Here is a 14,501-nt window from a genome sequence, read left to right on the forward strand (position 1 = left end):
CGGGTCCCTACCTTCCGCCCCCTCCGGGAGTCCCACGATCCGGAGGTTGTTGCGCCGGTTGCGATTCTCGGCGTCCTCGGTGCGAAACTCCAGGGCCCTCACCTTGGTATGCAGGACCCGCAGGGAGGCCGTATGTTCAGCCACCACATCCTCCACCGGGCCAACACGCTGCTCCACCTCCGTGAGACGGGACCGGATCTTGTCAAAGTCCTGCCTCATCAGACAGACATCCAGTTGCACCGCCTCGATCTTCGTGGTGAGTGCCGTCTGGCAGGCCACTATGGCCGCCATGACCTCCGGGATGCCAGGCAGCGGGACCTCGGCAGCAGGGTGTTGCTCCATCTGAGAGGCCATTTTGCAGGAAGGGCAAGGTGGCTGCAGCCTAGTCTGCGCGGGAGCGGGCGCCTCGGGGGACTGCACCGGCTGCGGAAAACGGAGCTTCTTCGCCCGCTGCGGTCGGGCGGATGATCGGCTGGGCATGCAGAGGACCGAAACGGCCAAGGTATGTAGAAAAAGGAGTCACGGAGTATAGTCAGGATAAATCGCTCTCGGAGCTCTCAGCAGGCACGTCTGCTCAAGTCGCCATCTTGGACACGCCCCTTGCTTTCCTCAATTTAATCTGAAATAAAAATCTTTGAAATTTGAGAAAAAAAAACTAACAAAAAAAGTCAAAGCCTGGACTATATGAACACGGCCGCCAGGATCCCATAAAAAATGTTTTGGACAATCTCAAAATTACATGCAGACACATTTTGGTACCTGTTTTTCAACAGGATTGTTACTTTAGACTTACAAACATCTGACAGGTTCTCTTTAAATGATTTTGCCTGTATTGTGCAGTCAACTTAGGTAAAGATGTCTTGAAGCAAGGTTTTCCAAGAGCAATTAAATGGCTTAGTAGAGTTCAGCTGAAAGTTAAGTGCATTGTTTAACACACGAACATTGTTTAACACAAGACAATAAATACCTTTTGAACTACGATGAAGACACGAAGACCAGAAAATAGAGAAGATTTGAAAGAAAAGAATGATAATCACTTTGTGAAATAATTGTTTGAAGCCTGGAGAATTTCGTATGTCTTATTTTTATTTGTTTTAGCACCTAGAAACATTGTCTAAAGAAGAAAAATTCCAACTTTGGTTTAATTGAAGATGATAAAAGATGTAAGTGTGGAAAGAAATGTGTTTGGTGCTCTTCTTTTTATAAGTTTACATCAAACATTTTCCTTCTAGAAGTCAGGCAAACTTCTTTGCAAGTGTAGCAAGGTTTCCAGGCCTGTGGCCTGATGTGGGTCTGCCATTAGTACCGGAATCCTCTCCAGCCTATGTGAGCTGAGACCCCGGGTGTGACAACTGAAGCAGCGACAACTCCGGCATCTTTGTTTTTGGTTTTTATTGGAATTAGGGGATGGGAGAAGGGAATGAGTGGGATACTCCTTGAGGCTTAACTAATTACAATTGGGACTTTACTTCCAAATGCCCGTTGGCACTTCCTCGACGCCAGCCGGGGCCAGCCAATGCTCACTGACACTGAGAACACTCTGTAGAACAAAAGAAGTGCTGAATGCTCGACTTATAGTCCAGAAGATCCAAGACTGAGAACTGTAGAACTCCTGACACTGTTGTACTGTGAAAGTCACTGAATACTTTCCCCCGTCTGGCACAGCTTGAGGTAGTATGTAGTAGAACTCTGTATAGTTGTCACTTTAACTGACACGCTCTGTACAATTCAGGGCCCAAACTGCAGATGCCCCCTTTGACCTTGAACTCTTCAGGGTCCACTGACTATGTACCCCCCTCTGTAGCTTCAGGGTCCTTAACCTAGGTACCCCCTTCACAGCTAGCTGACACTGGATCCCAGAACCTCTTTTCCGGAGTGGTCCCCTCTAACTTCAGGCAGACCCCCAGGGGCAGTCCTCAGTACTCACGACCTGTATAGGCTTTCCTGGGACTGGACCCCTCTCTCTCTCTGCAGGCTCTCGGCACACCGGATCCCCTCAGCTCAACTCAGCACGCTCTGGACACTCAGACGACACCCTGAGACATCCACCTTCCTCAGACAGGAGGAGAGACAGCCGCACTCTCCTTCCTGGGACTCTGCTCCCACCAAAGACACCGTGCCACGCACTTCCCCCCAAACTTATATCCACTCCCAGAATCCTTTGCAGCCTAATCCGCCTTCTGGGGTAGTTACAAGCTGGGATGTGTCCCCTGATTGAGCTTCCCACACTGCCCTATGAGAAGCCGCTCACATGAGCCAGTGGGGATACTTCTCCCCTCAGCAGGCACATCTGGAAGCCCTGACACCCTAGCTAAATAAATCACAGTCCTGCTGTTAGGCAGACAAGGCCCACTATACATTTTACCTAGCACCTACTTGTAGGGTGCTACACAAGTAATAAAGTTGAATACCTCCATGACAAACAACAGTGATTTAACAAACCAAGGAGCAAAGAGAATTGAAAAAAAGGCTGCTGCAACCTGAGTCACTTTACATAAGTATCTCACAAAAGTAAATACACCCCTCACATTTTTAAACATATTTTATTATATCTTTTCATGTGACAACACTGAAGAAATGACACTTTGCTACAATGTAAAGTAGTGAGTGTACCGCTTGTATAACAGTGTAAATTTGCTGTCCCCTCAAAATAACTCAACACACAGCCATTAATGTCTAAACCTCTGGCGACAAAAGTGAGTACACCCCTAAGTGAAAATGTCCAGATTGGGCCCAATTAGCCATTTTCCCTCCCCGGTGTCATGTGACTCGTTAGTGTTACAAGGCCTCAGGTGTGAATGGGGATCAGGTGTGGTAAATTTGGTGCTATCACTCTCACTCTCTCATACTGGTCACTGGAAGTTCAACATGGTACCTCATGGCAAAGAACTCTCTGAGGATCTGTAAAATTAATTGTTGCTCTACATAAAGATGGCCTAGGCTATAAGAAGACTGCCAAGACCCTGAAACTGAGCTGCAGCACAGTGGCCAAGACCATACAGTGGTTTAACAGGACAGGTTTCACTCAGAACAGGCCTAGCCATGGCCGACCAAAGGAGTTGAGTGCACATGCTCAGCGTCATATGCAGAGGTTGTCTTTGGGAAATAGACGTATAAGTGCTGCCAGCATTGATGCAGAGGTTGAAGGGGTGGTGGGTCAGCTTGTCAGTGCTCAAACCATACACCACACACTGCATCAAATTGGTCTGCATCGCTGTCATCCCAGAAGGAAGCCTCTTCTTAAGATGATGCACAAGAAAGTTCGCAAACAGTTTGGTGAAGATAAGCAGACTAAGGACATGGATTACTGGAACCATGTCCTGTGGTCTGATGAGACCAAGATAAACTTATTTGGTTCAGATGGTGTCAAGCGTGTGTGGTGGCAACCAGGTGAGGAGTACAAAGACAAGTGTGTCTTGCCTACAGTCAAGCATGGTGGTGGGAATGTCATGGTCTTGGGCTGCATGAGTGCTGCCAGCACTGGGGAGCTACAGTTAATTGAGGGAGCCATGAATGCCAACATGTATTGTGGCATACTGAAGCAGAGCATGATCCCCTCTCTTCGGAAACTGGGTCGCAGAGCAGTATTCCAGCATGATAACGACCCCAAACACACCTCCAAGACGACCACTGCCTTGTTAAAGAAGCTGAGGGTAAAAGTGTTGGACTGGCCAAGCATGTCTCCAGATTTAAACCCTATTGAGCATCTGTGGGGGATCCTCAAACAGAAGGTGGAGGAGTACAAGGTCTCTAACATCCACCAGCTCTGTGATGTCATCATGGAGGAGTGGAAAAGGACTCAAGTGGCAACCTCTGAAGCTCTGCCCGAAGAGGGTTAAGGCAGTGCTGGAAAATAATGGTGGCCAAACAAAATATTGACACTTTGGGTCCAATTTAGATATTTTTACTTAGGGGTGTACTCACTTTTGTTGCCAGCTGTTTAGACATTAATGGCTGTGTGTTGAGTTATTTTGAGGGGACAGCAAATTGACACTGTTATACAAGCTGTACACTCACTACTTTACATTGTAGCAAAGCGTAATTTCTTCAGTGTTGTCACTTGAAAAGATATAATAAGATATTTACAAAAATGTTAGGGGTGTACTCATTTTTGTGAGATACTGCATATGCAGAGTAGGGTTGCCACCTCATCCCTTTAAACCAGGACACACATTAATTACACAGGTTCTGTGGCTGATTAGGGTGGTAATTAAACTCACTTAGTGCCTTATGTGCATTATATTAGCCTCAGAACCTGAGTAATTAACCACTTTACGACCGGCGCACGACGATCTACGTCGGCACTCAGCCCCGGCCATGCAAACTGACGTAGGGCTACGTCAGCACTTCCCGCCGGTCCTGTGCGTGCTCCCGCGCCCCGCCGCCGATGGCTCGATTGGGTTCAGAACTGATCAGTCATCAGGTCCAGGCCAATCATTTTTGGTCTGGACCTGTTGATCGGTCCTGCCCAATCAAATGGCACTCTAAGCCTGTGAAATGTAAACACAGGCTTAGAGAAGATGTGCCCTCCCCTCACAACGGTCTTTTTGGATCCAGCGTGAGAGGAGAGCACATCTTACTGTGAGTATTGCACCAAGCACGTACATACACACTTAGATAGGCACATTTACCCCCCGATCGCCCCCCCGATTAACCCCTACAGTCCCTGACACAACACACACTATATACAGCATATAGCATTTACCTATATACCTGTATAAGTGTGATTTGTGGTCAGGTGTAGCGCTTGCGACCCCCCCTTTTCCACTTAAATTACCCCCCACCCCCCCCTAATAAAGATTAAACCCACTGATCCCCCCTGACCCCCCCCCCCCCCGATCACCACCGTTAACCCCTACACCCTCTGTCACATCAGCACTAATACAAACGTAATATACTGTGTTTTTGTATTTTTGTATTAGTGTGATTGTGATCAGAATTAGCGCAGGCGACTAAGTTTCTGTCCCAAGAAGGTTTAGGGTCCCCGCCACCCGCCCAATAAAGATTTAACCCCCTGACCCCCCCCCCCCCGATCACCCCTACACCCCCTGCCATAACACACACCGTATACAGTATATAGCATTTTGCTATATACCCGTATAAGTGTGATTTGTGGTCAGGTCTAGCGCTTGCGGCCCCCCCTTGTCCACTTAAATTAGCCGCCACGCCTCCCAAATAAAGATTTAACCACTTGATCCCCCCTGATCCCCACCTGATCACCGCTAGTTAACCCCTACACCCTCTGTCACATCAGCACTAATACAAACGTAATATACAGTGTTTTTGTATTTTTGTATTAGTGTGATTGTGATCAGAATTAGCGCAGGCAACTACGTTTCTGTCCCAAGGAGGTTTAGGGTCCCCACCACCCGCCCAATAAAGATTTAACCCCCTGACCCCCCCCCCCGATCACCCCTACACCCCCTGCCACAACACACTGTATACAGTATATAGCATTTTCTATATACCTGTATAAGTGTGACTTGTGACCAGGTTTAGCGCTTGCCACCGTTTCTTTTATCCGTAGGATACCCGCCAGCCCCTTCCAATAAAGATTTAACCCCCTGATCCCCCCCTGATCACATCCAGTTAACCCCTTCCCCCCTGTCACATCAGCACTAATACACACATAATATACTGTTTTTACTGTATTTTGTATTAGCGTGATTGTGACTTGAGGTTGCGCTAGCGAGTTAGCTTCTATCCCAAAGGAGGTTTAGGGTCCCTGCCACCCCCCCCCCCCCAGATCCCCGGCGCATAGTTTAGAAATAACCCCTTGATTGACACACACACACGCACGCACGCACATACACTTCCATTTCTAGTATAGTGTTTGAACAGATCAATATCTGATCTGATCAGAACTATACTAGCGCCCCCATAGTTTAGGGTTCCCAAAACGCGGTGTTTGCACGATCAGCACTGATTCCTGCCAGTACCTGCGTTTAACCCTTTTACCCAGGCAAGTGTAGTAATCAATAGATTACTGTCACTTGCAAAAAAACACAACACACAAAACCGCTGTGTTAGCAGAGTCAGGCCTGATCCCTGCTAGCATTAGCAGTTTTTTTGGTAGCGCTTGAAATAGTACTTGACAACCAGGTGCTTTTATTACCTGTGAGTCGCATCACTGTACAGGTAAATTTAGTTACCAAAATGTCTAAACGTTCGTACAGTGATGAAGCTATATATAGTATAATGACCATGTCAGGTGAGAGCGATGGGGAAGCCTCACCGGCAGAATCAGGGTCAGTATACGAACCAGATGACAGCAGCGGCTCCCTGACAGATAGCTCCGACGACAACCCAGGCGTACCCGACCCCATTCTGGAGTTGTTGAGATGCAGGAATCGCAGGGTGCTCGTATGGAGCAGAGTGTGGTTACTAGTGCCACTCATTTTTCTGGCGACCTGGCAAGCGCCAGCGGCCTAGTACACCCTGGACCTAGTACAACCAGCACTGCAGTAACACCTGGTGACGTGGCGAGTCCCCTAAGTGCAGTTGAAGCTGGTGCGGTGGCTAGCACGAGTAGTGGCCCGCAGCCGCCACGTATTCGAAGACAGGCCCGTAGAGCCCATAGTGCCCTCCCTGATGCGCTGACATATCCCAATTGGCAACCCACTGATTCTACAGCGCCAGTACTTCCCCCATTCACTGCCCAACCTGGAATCCACGTGGAGACAGCTGGTTTTACGCCCCTGAACTTTTATGAGCTGTTCTTCACGGAAGATCTTTTCAGATCTATTGTGGATCAATCAAATTTATATGCACAACAGTTCGTCGCCGCCAACCCAAATTCGCACCTTGCCAGACCATTCGGCTGGAAACCTATAACGGTTTCCGAATTTAAAATCTTTCTGGGCCTTTCCCTCCACATGGGCATAACTAAACAGAGTGAATTGCGGCTATATTGGTCCACTAGCCCACTTCACCATATGCGCATGTACTCTGCCTCCATGTCCAGGGCGAGATATGAGCAAATTCTGCGATTTATGCATTTAAGCGACAATGAAATCTGTCGTCCTCGGGGAGACCCTGCATATGATCGGCTCCACAAAATTCGGCCCCTCATAGACCACTTCAATCAGCGGTTTGCAGCCTTGTTTACCCCCGAACAAGTTGAAACAGTACCTCCCCAGCAAGCGTGCCAAGTACGGGGTCAAACTGTATAAATTGTGTGACAGGGCCACAGGCTATACAGTTAGTTTCCGGGTCTATGAGGGAAAAGATAGCTGTGTGGAGCCCCCCAACTGCCCAGACTACATAGGGAGCAGCGGTAAGATTGTTTGGGACTTGGTGTCACCCTTATCCGGAAAGGGGTACCATTTGTACGTGGACAACTTTTACACAAGCGTGCCACTATTTAGTCACCTGCTCGAATTACAAATTGGCGCATGTGGCACCGTGCGACCTAATCGCCGGGGCTTCCCCCAACGGCTTGTAGATTCCCGTCTTAGTCGGGGGGCGAGAGCCTGCTTGAAAACGGACAAATTGCTTGCGGTGAAGTGGAAGGATACACGGGATGTTTATGTTCTGTCCTCCCTTCACGCAGACACGACGATCCAAATCACTACGGCAACTGGCGTTGTGGAGAAACCCCTCTGTGTCTACGAATATAAGCTTAACATGGGAGGGGTGGACCTTAACGACCAGATTTTGGCACCGTATTTAGTTGCCCGTAAAGCCAGACGCTGGTACAAAAAAGTGTCTGTTTACCTTTTCCAATTGGCGATGCTGAACGTCTTTGTCCTATACAGGGCGTCAGGACGAACTGGATCTTTCCGGGAATTCCAGGAAGAGATCATCCTTGCCTACCTGTACCCAGGAGGCATGCCTGCCCAACTTCCCCTTCCAGATGCAGTGAGCCGGCTGCATGAGAGGCATTTTTCACATGTCCTCCCGAGTACCCCTACCCAAAGATGGCCCCAAAGAAGATGTCGTGTCTGTAGCAGGCGCGGATTTAGGCGTGACACCCGTTATTATTGTCCCAAATGTCCTGACCAACCTGGTCTCTGCATCGGGGAATGTTTTGAGCGTTACCATACACTAGTGGAGTATTAGTGTAGGGTACAGCACGACACAGTGTAGGGCACACAAACATAGGGTCTCGTAGGATGTTGGATGTCCATCGACATTTTGAGAGACCCAAGCTGGAAGATCGCAGTCCCAAATCAAGACATCAAGAAACAGTTAGAAAGAAAAATAAAAGGATCCAAAAACTGTTGTTGTTGTCAGTCATTTTATATGTTCTACTCTTCCTACTGTACTTTTTTTTTTTTTAGTGTTTGTTTTTTCATTCTTTTGTGACCTGTTTCTCTTGCAGGTACTCGTCGGCTACCACGCATTGATTTTATATATTCTGACACAAACAGTGTTTGCGCTCAGCATATATGGATACCTTTGCTGATAGCAGCTGTGGTGATTTTCTGATTTCAGCACTGCAGTTAAAATCCTATTTTGGTATACGTGGATAGTGTCGTGTATACCCATCATTAAATTCAGTGGGTGGTTGTTTGGGCGGTTAATGATGAGTAATACTACGCATTATTCCTGTGCTGATTTCTGATAGGTTCTCTTTTTTTCCGTTCAGCCCACAGGCTGCATGAAAAAAAAAAAAACCTATATGCCAAACAAGGACCAGCAATGTACTGGTACGTTGCTGGACTTTGAGTGGTTATACCAGGATGATGCCTGCAGATTTAGGCATCATCTTGGTATCGTTTTTTACAGCCAGCGGTCGGCTTACATTTAAAAGCAATCCTAGCAGGTAATTGGCCGCTAGACTGCTTTTACATGCAGTGGGAGGGGCCTCCCCCCCCCACCGCCGCCTTCCACAGCCTTCCGTGGTTTTTCTCGGGCTCTCCTGTCCCACCGGTTAACCCGAGAGTGCAGCCGGTGGTTCAATTATCTAACCATAGAGCTAATTGGAGATTAGAATGGCTCCAATCATCTCTATGGCCTAAGATACCGGAGGCTACGAGCATTTCATGACTTCTGTTTCGCCAGAAATAAACAGGGCCATTGGGAAATTGGGAAAGTATTTTATCACACCAATTTTGGTGTGGTCAGATGCGTTAAGGTCAGAGGAGAGATCTAGAGTCTAAAGCCCCGTACACACGTACGGATCGTCCGCCGACAGAACGTCCTACAAATGTTCGCGGCTGGCGTGTTTGTCTGTTGAAAAGTGCTCAAAACTTGCCCAGGACATTTGTCTGCCGACAGAAAATGACGTCACTACGTTCCACGCACGTTCGCCGCTACAAAAGAGGAAGTGAGTGTTTGGCCGTGACCCTTCTGGGCATCTCGCGCTGATTTCGGTAGCATTTGTTTGGTTGACGACATTTCGCTATTTTCCGAGACATCGTTCGAGAATTTATTATGGCGACCGTGAATTCGTCCGTTGCTGTCGTTAGTGTTGGAGTTTTGGCTCTGAGACGACGTACGAGCAATAGGAAGAAGAAGCGGACCTCCTGGACGAAAAATTGGTTGCTTAACCGTGATCAATTTTCTCATATGTCCTTGCTGAGGGAGCTCCAGGAAAATAATCCTGATGACTTCAGGAATTATTTGAGGATGACGGATCCCATCTTTCACCGTCTTCTTGCCCTGGTGTCCCCCTATATTCTGAAGCAGGATACTTGTATGCGGTTGCAATTACTCCTGAGCAAAGGTTAATTGCGACGTTGAGGTATCTTGCAACAGGGAGAAGCCTGCAGGATCTGAAGTTCACCACAGGCATCTCCCCCCAAGCACTTGGAGTCATCATCCCTGAGACCTGCTCTGCCATCATCAAGGTCTTGCAGAAGGATTATATCAAGGTATGTTTGATTTTTTACATTACATTACATGTATTACTAGTTTCACCCGAATTATGATGTTTTTGGATGTACAGCAATTGATACAGGCCATTATTTGTAAACTACCCTCTGTCCGCATGCACATAGTAGTAAAGATGTAGATTATCTTTAACCATTTGTAAAATTACCCACTAACCACCCCACCATTCTCTCCTATGTGTCCCTAAACGCATTGCCTGTTAACAGTATGTCAAATTTTTCAAATTTTATTGCTTTCCCTCAAACAATTATTCCTTGGCCAATGTTTTAGTACCTAGTTTATGATTTATCTAAAATACATCAGTCCATCCATTCCCACCTATGATTCTGTATGTTTATGTAATGATGTTAAAACCTTCACTGACCACAAGCCCTTATTGATGTATAAATGCCCAGTTTTACTTACCCATCCCCCACCCACATGCTAAATCTCAAAGTCAGCATATACCAAAGCTCAAGCTCAGAGGTCTTCAAACTATGGCCCTCCAGTTGTTCACGAACTACAATTTCCATCATGCCTAGTCATGTCTGTGAATGTCAGAGAATTACAAGGCCTCATGGGATGTGTAGTTCTGCAACAGCTGGAGGGCCGTAGTTTGTAAATCTCAGCTCTAGCTGGTGAGTATAATGGGCCATACACACTAGAATATTGTCAGAACAATTTATCCTTCCGATTTACCAAAACCAAATAATATGAGGTCCAACAAACACTTTCAAATCCTATGCAATCTGGTAGGCCCTTGCACTACATAGAAAAGGTAAATCTGCACGAAAAAGTCTTCAGAGAATCTTATAGTGTGTATGGCCCTTTACAATATAAGAACAATAGGAGGTTGAAAATAAATGTATGTAGATGTTACATCCCCATATCCAAACCTTTGCCTTCCTGTTGTTTATTTTTTTAACAAGTTGCATAAGCATTTAACAGACAACTGTGTGTGTAATTAATAATGTGATGTGCTCAAGCACTAATTATTTTATTTTTATTTTTTCCCCACAGTTTCCTTCAAACGCAGAGCAATGGCTGGAGATTTCTGATCAATTTCTGGAGAAGTGGAATTTTCCCAATTGTGGGGGTGCTATTGATGGGAAGCACATCCGCATTGTCCCCCCTCCGAATTCCGGCACATTTTTTTATAATTATAAAGGTTTTTTTAGTATAGTCATGCTAGCCATAGTTAATGCAAACTATGAGTTTCTTTTTTTGGATATTGGCAAAAATGGCCGCAATTCGGATGGGGGAGTTATTGATCAGACGGAGTTCGCTCGTCGTCTAAAGAACGGCACTCTGAACCTGCCATCCAGGGAGCAAACTGTTGAGGGTATGAGCTTTGTGTTTATCGCAGATGAGGCTTTTGCGCTTGGGGAGCATCTCATGAAGCCCTACCCTCAGAGGAACCTCACCCCAGACCAAAGGATTTACAACTACCGGTTGTCCAGAGCTCGCAGAGTTGTGGAGAATGCCTTCGGGATAATGGCCAACCGGTTCCGGATATTCCTGACGTCCATAAACCTGGCACTGTACAAAGTGGATAATGTGGTCTTGTGTTGCTGCATTTTGCACAACTTCCTACGCAGGAATGCACAAAATTATGTATTGCAGCAACTGGATATTGACCCTGCTATGCCAGGTACAAGTGGAGAGGCCCAACCTTCTAACCAAGTGGAGTCCATGACGTCAATGGAAGTTGGACGGTCAGCATTGGCATCACACAGGGCCCGTCAGATCCGCCAGGAATATCTGGACTATTTCGTGGGGAGAGGAGCTGTGTCCTGGCAGCAATCACTGTCACACACACATTAATCTTGTTAAAGATTTGACACACAAGATAAATGTCAGAGATATCTTATTTTTCAACACATTAAACCAAAATTGCAATGATTCTGTATTGTGGATTCTAATCATTTGGGCACATATGCCAAACACAATTATTTGGGTTAATCATGTGTTATATATGTGTGACTTTGGAAGGGTTAATACATTCATCAGTGTGTTTCTTTACTGTAGTCTCTCACCAGCTGATCCAAAGTGATGATGGCCATGTGTTATTTTTGAGCCAGTGGTGTAAATACAAGGGCCTTCTGCACCCCACAAAATTTACACAAACCCTGTCACATTGAGAACTAGGTCACACCCAAGGTTCATCTAATGTCACCTTACATTGGTGGTTCTTGTCCAGAAGTTGCCCATACTATATATTTAATATAATACATTAGGGTATTAACAACGTACCTACACCTGTTATGTTGTGTTCATTTATGACATCCTTCTCACTGCCCACCAATGTTAGGATATGTCAGTGTTATGTGAAACTTGATCATTGTTCATCTCAAAGTGTTATATATATAAGTAATGGAAAGTGAACTAGAGCAACGAACAAGCAATACACTATAGATTACACTGATCTCCCTACACTGATTTATACTGCCAATATCAATGCCATATTGAATCCTAGGACTGCTAGTACCTTGAGTGTTGAGTCACACTTATGCGATGCGGGAAGTCTGCGACTTTGCATCCTTCCTGCATCGCATAAGGGTGACCCGCCACTTACTTTTTCCACAGGATTGTATTACACAAGAAGAACTGTGCCATCCAATCCTGATACATCAGAAATAAAGGGTCATGTGCGACTTGTGTGCGTGTTCAGTGTGAATGTAGCCATACAAAGTGTATGGCTACAGTGTAAAGTGTAAAGTCTCAATTCGCACTGCACTCGCACAAAAGTCGCACATGATGCATTTATTCAGCTGCATCAGGATAGGATTGCACAGTCGTTCCCACTTGTATGATCCGATCCTGTATGAAATGTCAGATCGCACTGTGATATGCGTATAAACGGTTGGGATCTTTAACATTTCATTGACACCTCCAGCAACTCGCATATGGCAGTGTCCAAAATGCTTTCATTAACATGTAAATATGGGAATAGGACAGCCATCATACATGTAATGCTTCTTTACACAGCTTTAGATCTCGACCCCCCAACGAAAGTCAAATAAAGAATGGAACACACATTGTTGAATGTACAACATTTTTTTTAAGAAACATTCACAGGGTTAGGGTTAGGGTGTTTTCAAGTTTTTTTCCCAAACGTGGGTACACTCTTAACAACTGAGTGCCATCAAGATATCATAAAAGATTACAAAACATTTGTAATAAAAGGAACCAATAAAAACATAAAAAATGTATTTAAAACTTTTTAAAATTTGGCAATCATGTCGACAAAATCGCGCATTTTTGATTGCAATGCCGTTGCTGTTTCCTTGATTTGCTCGAGGTCTGAGCAACATTGGAGTGCCTCACGTGTTAATTTTGCTAAAGTGCACGTAGGTAAATCATGATCTGTAAAAAAATATACAACTGAGTCAATGTGAATCACCTACATGAGGTCATAATAGAGAAACATTTGGTGTCCAGGTTATTTTTAATTACTCTTGAGTTAATACCTACCCTGTTCTTATGCTCTTTTGCCCTAGGCTCTTCTTCTTCTTCCTCCTGTCCTCCTCTGATCCTGTTGCTGATGATTCTGCCGGTCTCCTGAGCTTACTATATATTCATTAGGGGTGTGAACGCATGATGACGTCATTGTGAGGGCATGGTCGTAATGTATATATATTAAGCTACAGAGAACAGAGACGGGCAAAATGCACGGCAACAGCATTGGAGGAGGACAGGAGGAAGAAGAAGAGCCTAGGGCAAAAGAGCAGACAACATAAGAGCAGAAGATTGGACAGCAGAAGAGTGGAGAGGAGCAGATCCAAAGAGCAGAGTGGAGAAGACCGGATGAAGATATGTAAGAACATTTCATAAACGTCTCCTGTCGTTATTCACATACACTTCCATTTATGTGGTTAATGTGTAGGGGTACTATGTACCCCATACCCATTCACACAGTGATTGGTGTCCGGGATCTGGGGGCCACCCTTTGTTGAAGGTTGCTTCCAAAGTCCTAGGAACCCCCTGGCCGCATGACCCCCCAAAACCACCAGACAGGGTTGTGGGGATGAGGCCCTTGTCCTCCTCTACATGGGAGCAAGGTGCTTTTGGGTGTGCGGTGCAGAGGCCCCCTGGCCCAAAGCAACAAAACCCCCCCATGTTGAGGGCATGTGTCCTGCTGTGGTCCAGGGGGTGTTTGGTCCGCTTGCTCGTTCTTTTTCCTGGCCTGACAAGCTGCATGCTTGTATAAGGGTCTGGTAGGGGTTTTGGGGGTAACCCACGCTGTCTTTTTGTTGTGGGCATACCCTCAAACTCAATACCACACACAAAAGGCCGGGTTGTGAACTTGGGGGGACACCCACGGTGGGTTATTCAATTTTTTGGTGTAGTTCCCCCTCAAAAATCTTCACAACGCAAGTGGCCCCGCAAGTCAGAGCATCCTGATCCGACTTACGGTGCGACTTCCATTCAAATAAAGAGGCTCCCATAGGGAATTAGTGTTGTCAATTGGAGGCTAAAAATAACACTGATAAAAATCATTCTGAAAAAACCTACGTGTGCACACAACTGGCTCTCTGACACTTGGTCCGGGATCCTCAACATTTTGGGAAGTGGCTTCCACGCTGCTTGGCAAGTTGCCAGGAGATCTGGGTTCTGAGCTGGCTGGGGATGCCACATCCTGGCATTGTTGCAACATCTGCAATGTAAATTTGTAAGGGAATACA

The sequence above is a fragment of the Pelophylax lessonae genome (assembly GCF_965119305.1).
Source record: "Pelophylax lessonae genome assembly, chromosome: 2".
NCBI lineage: Eukaryota > Metazoa > Chordata > Amphibia > Anura > Ranidae > Pelophylax > Pelophylax lessonae.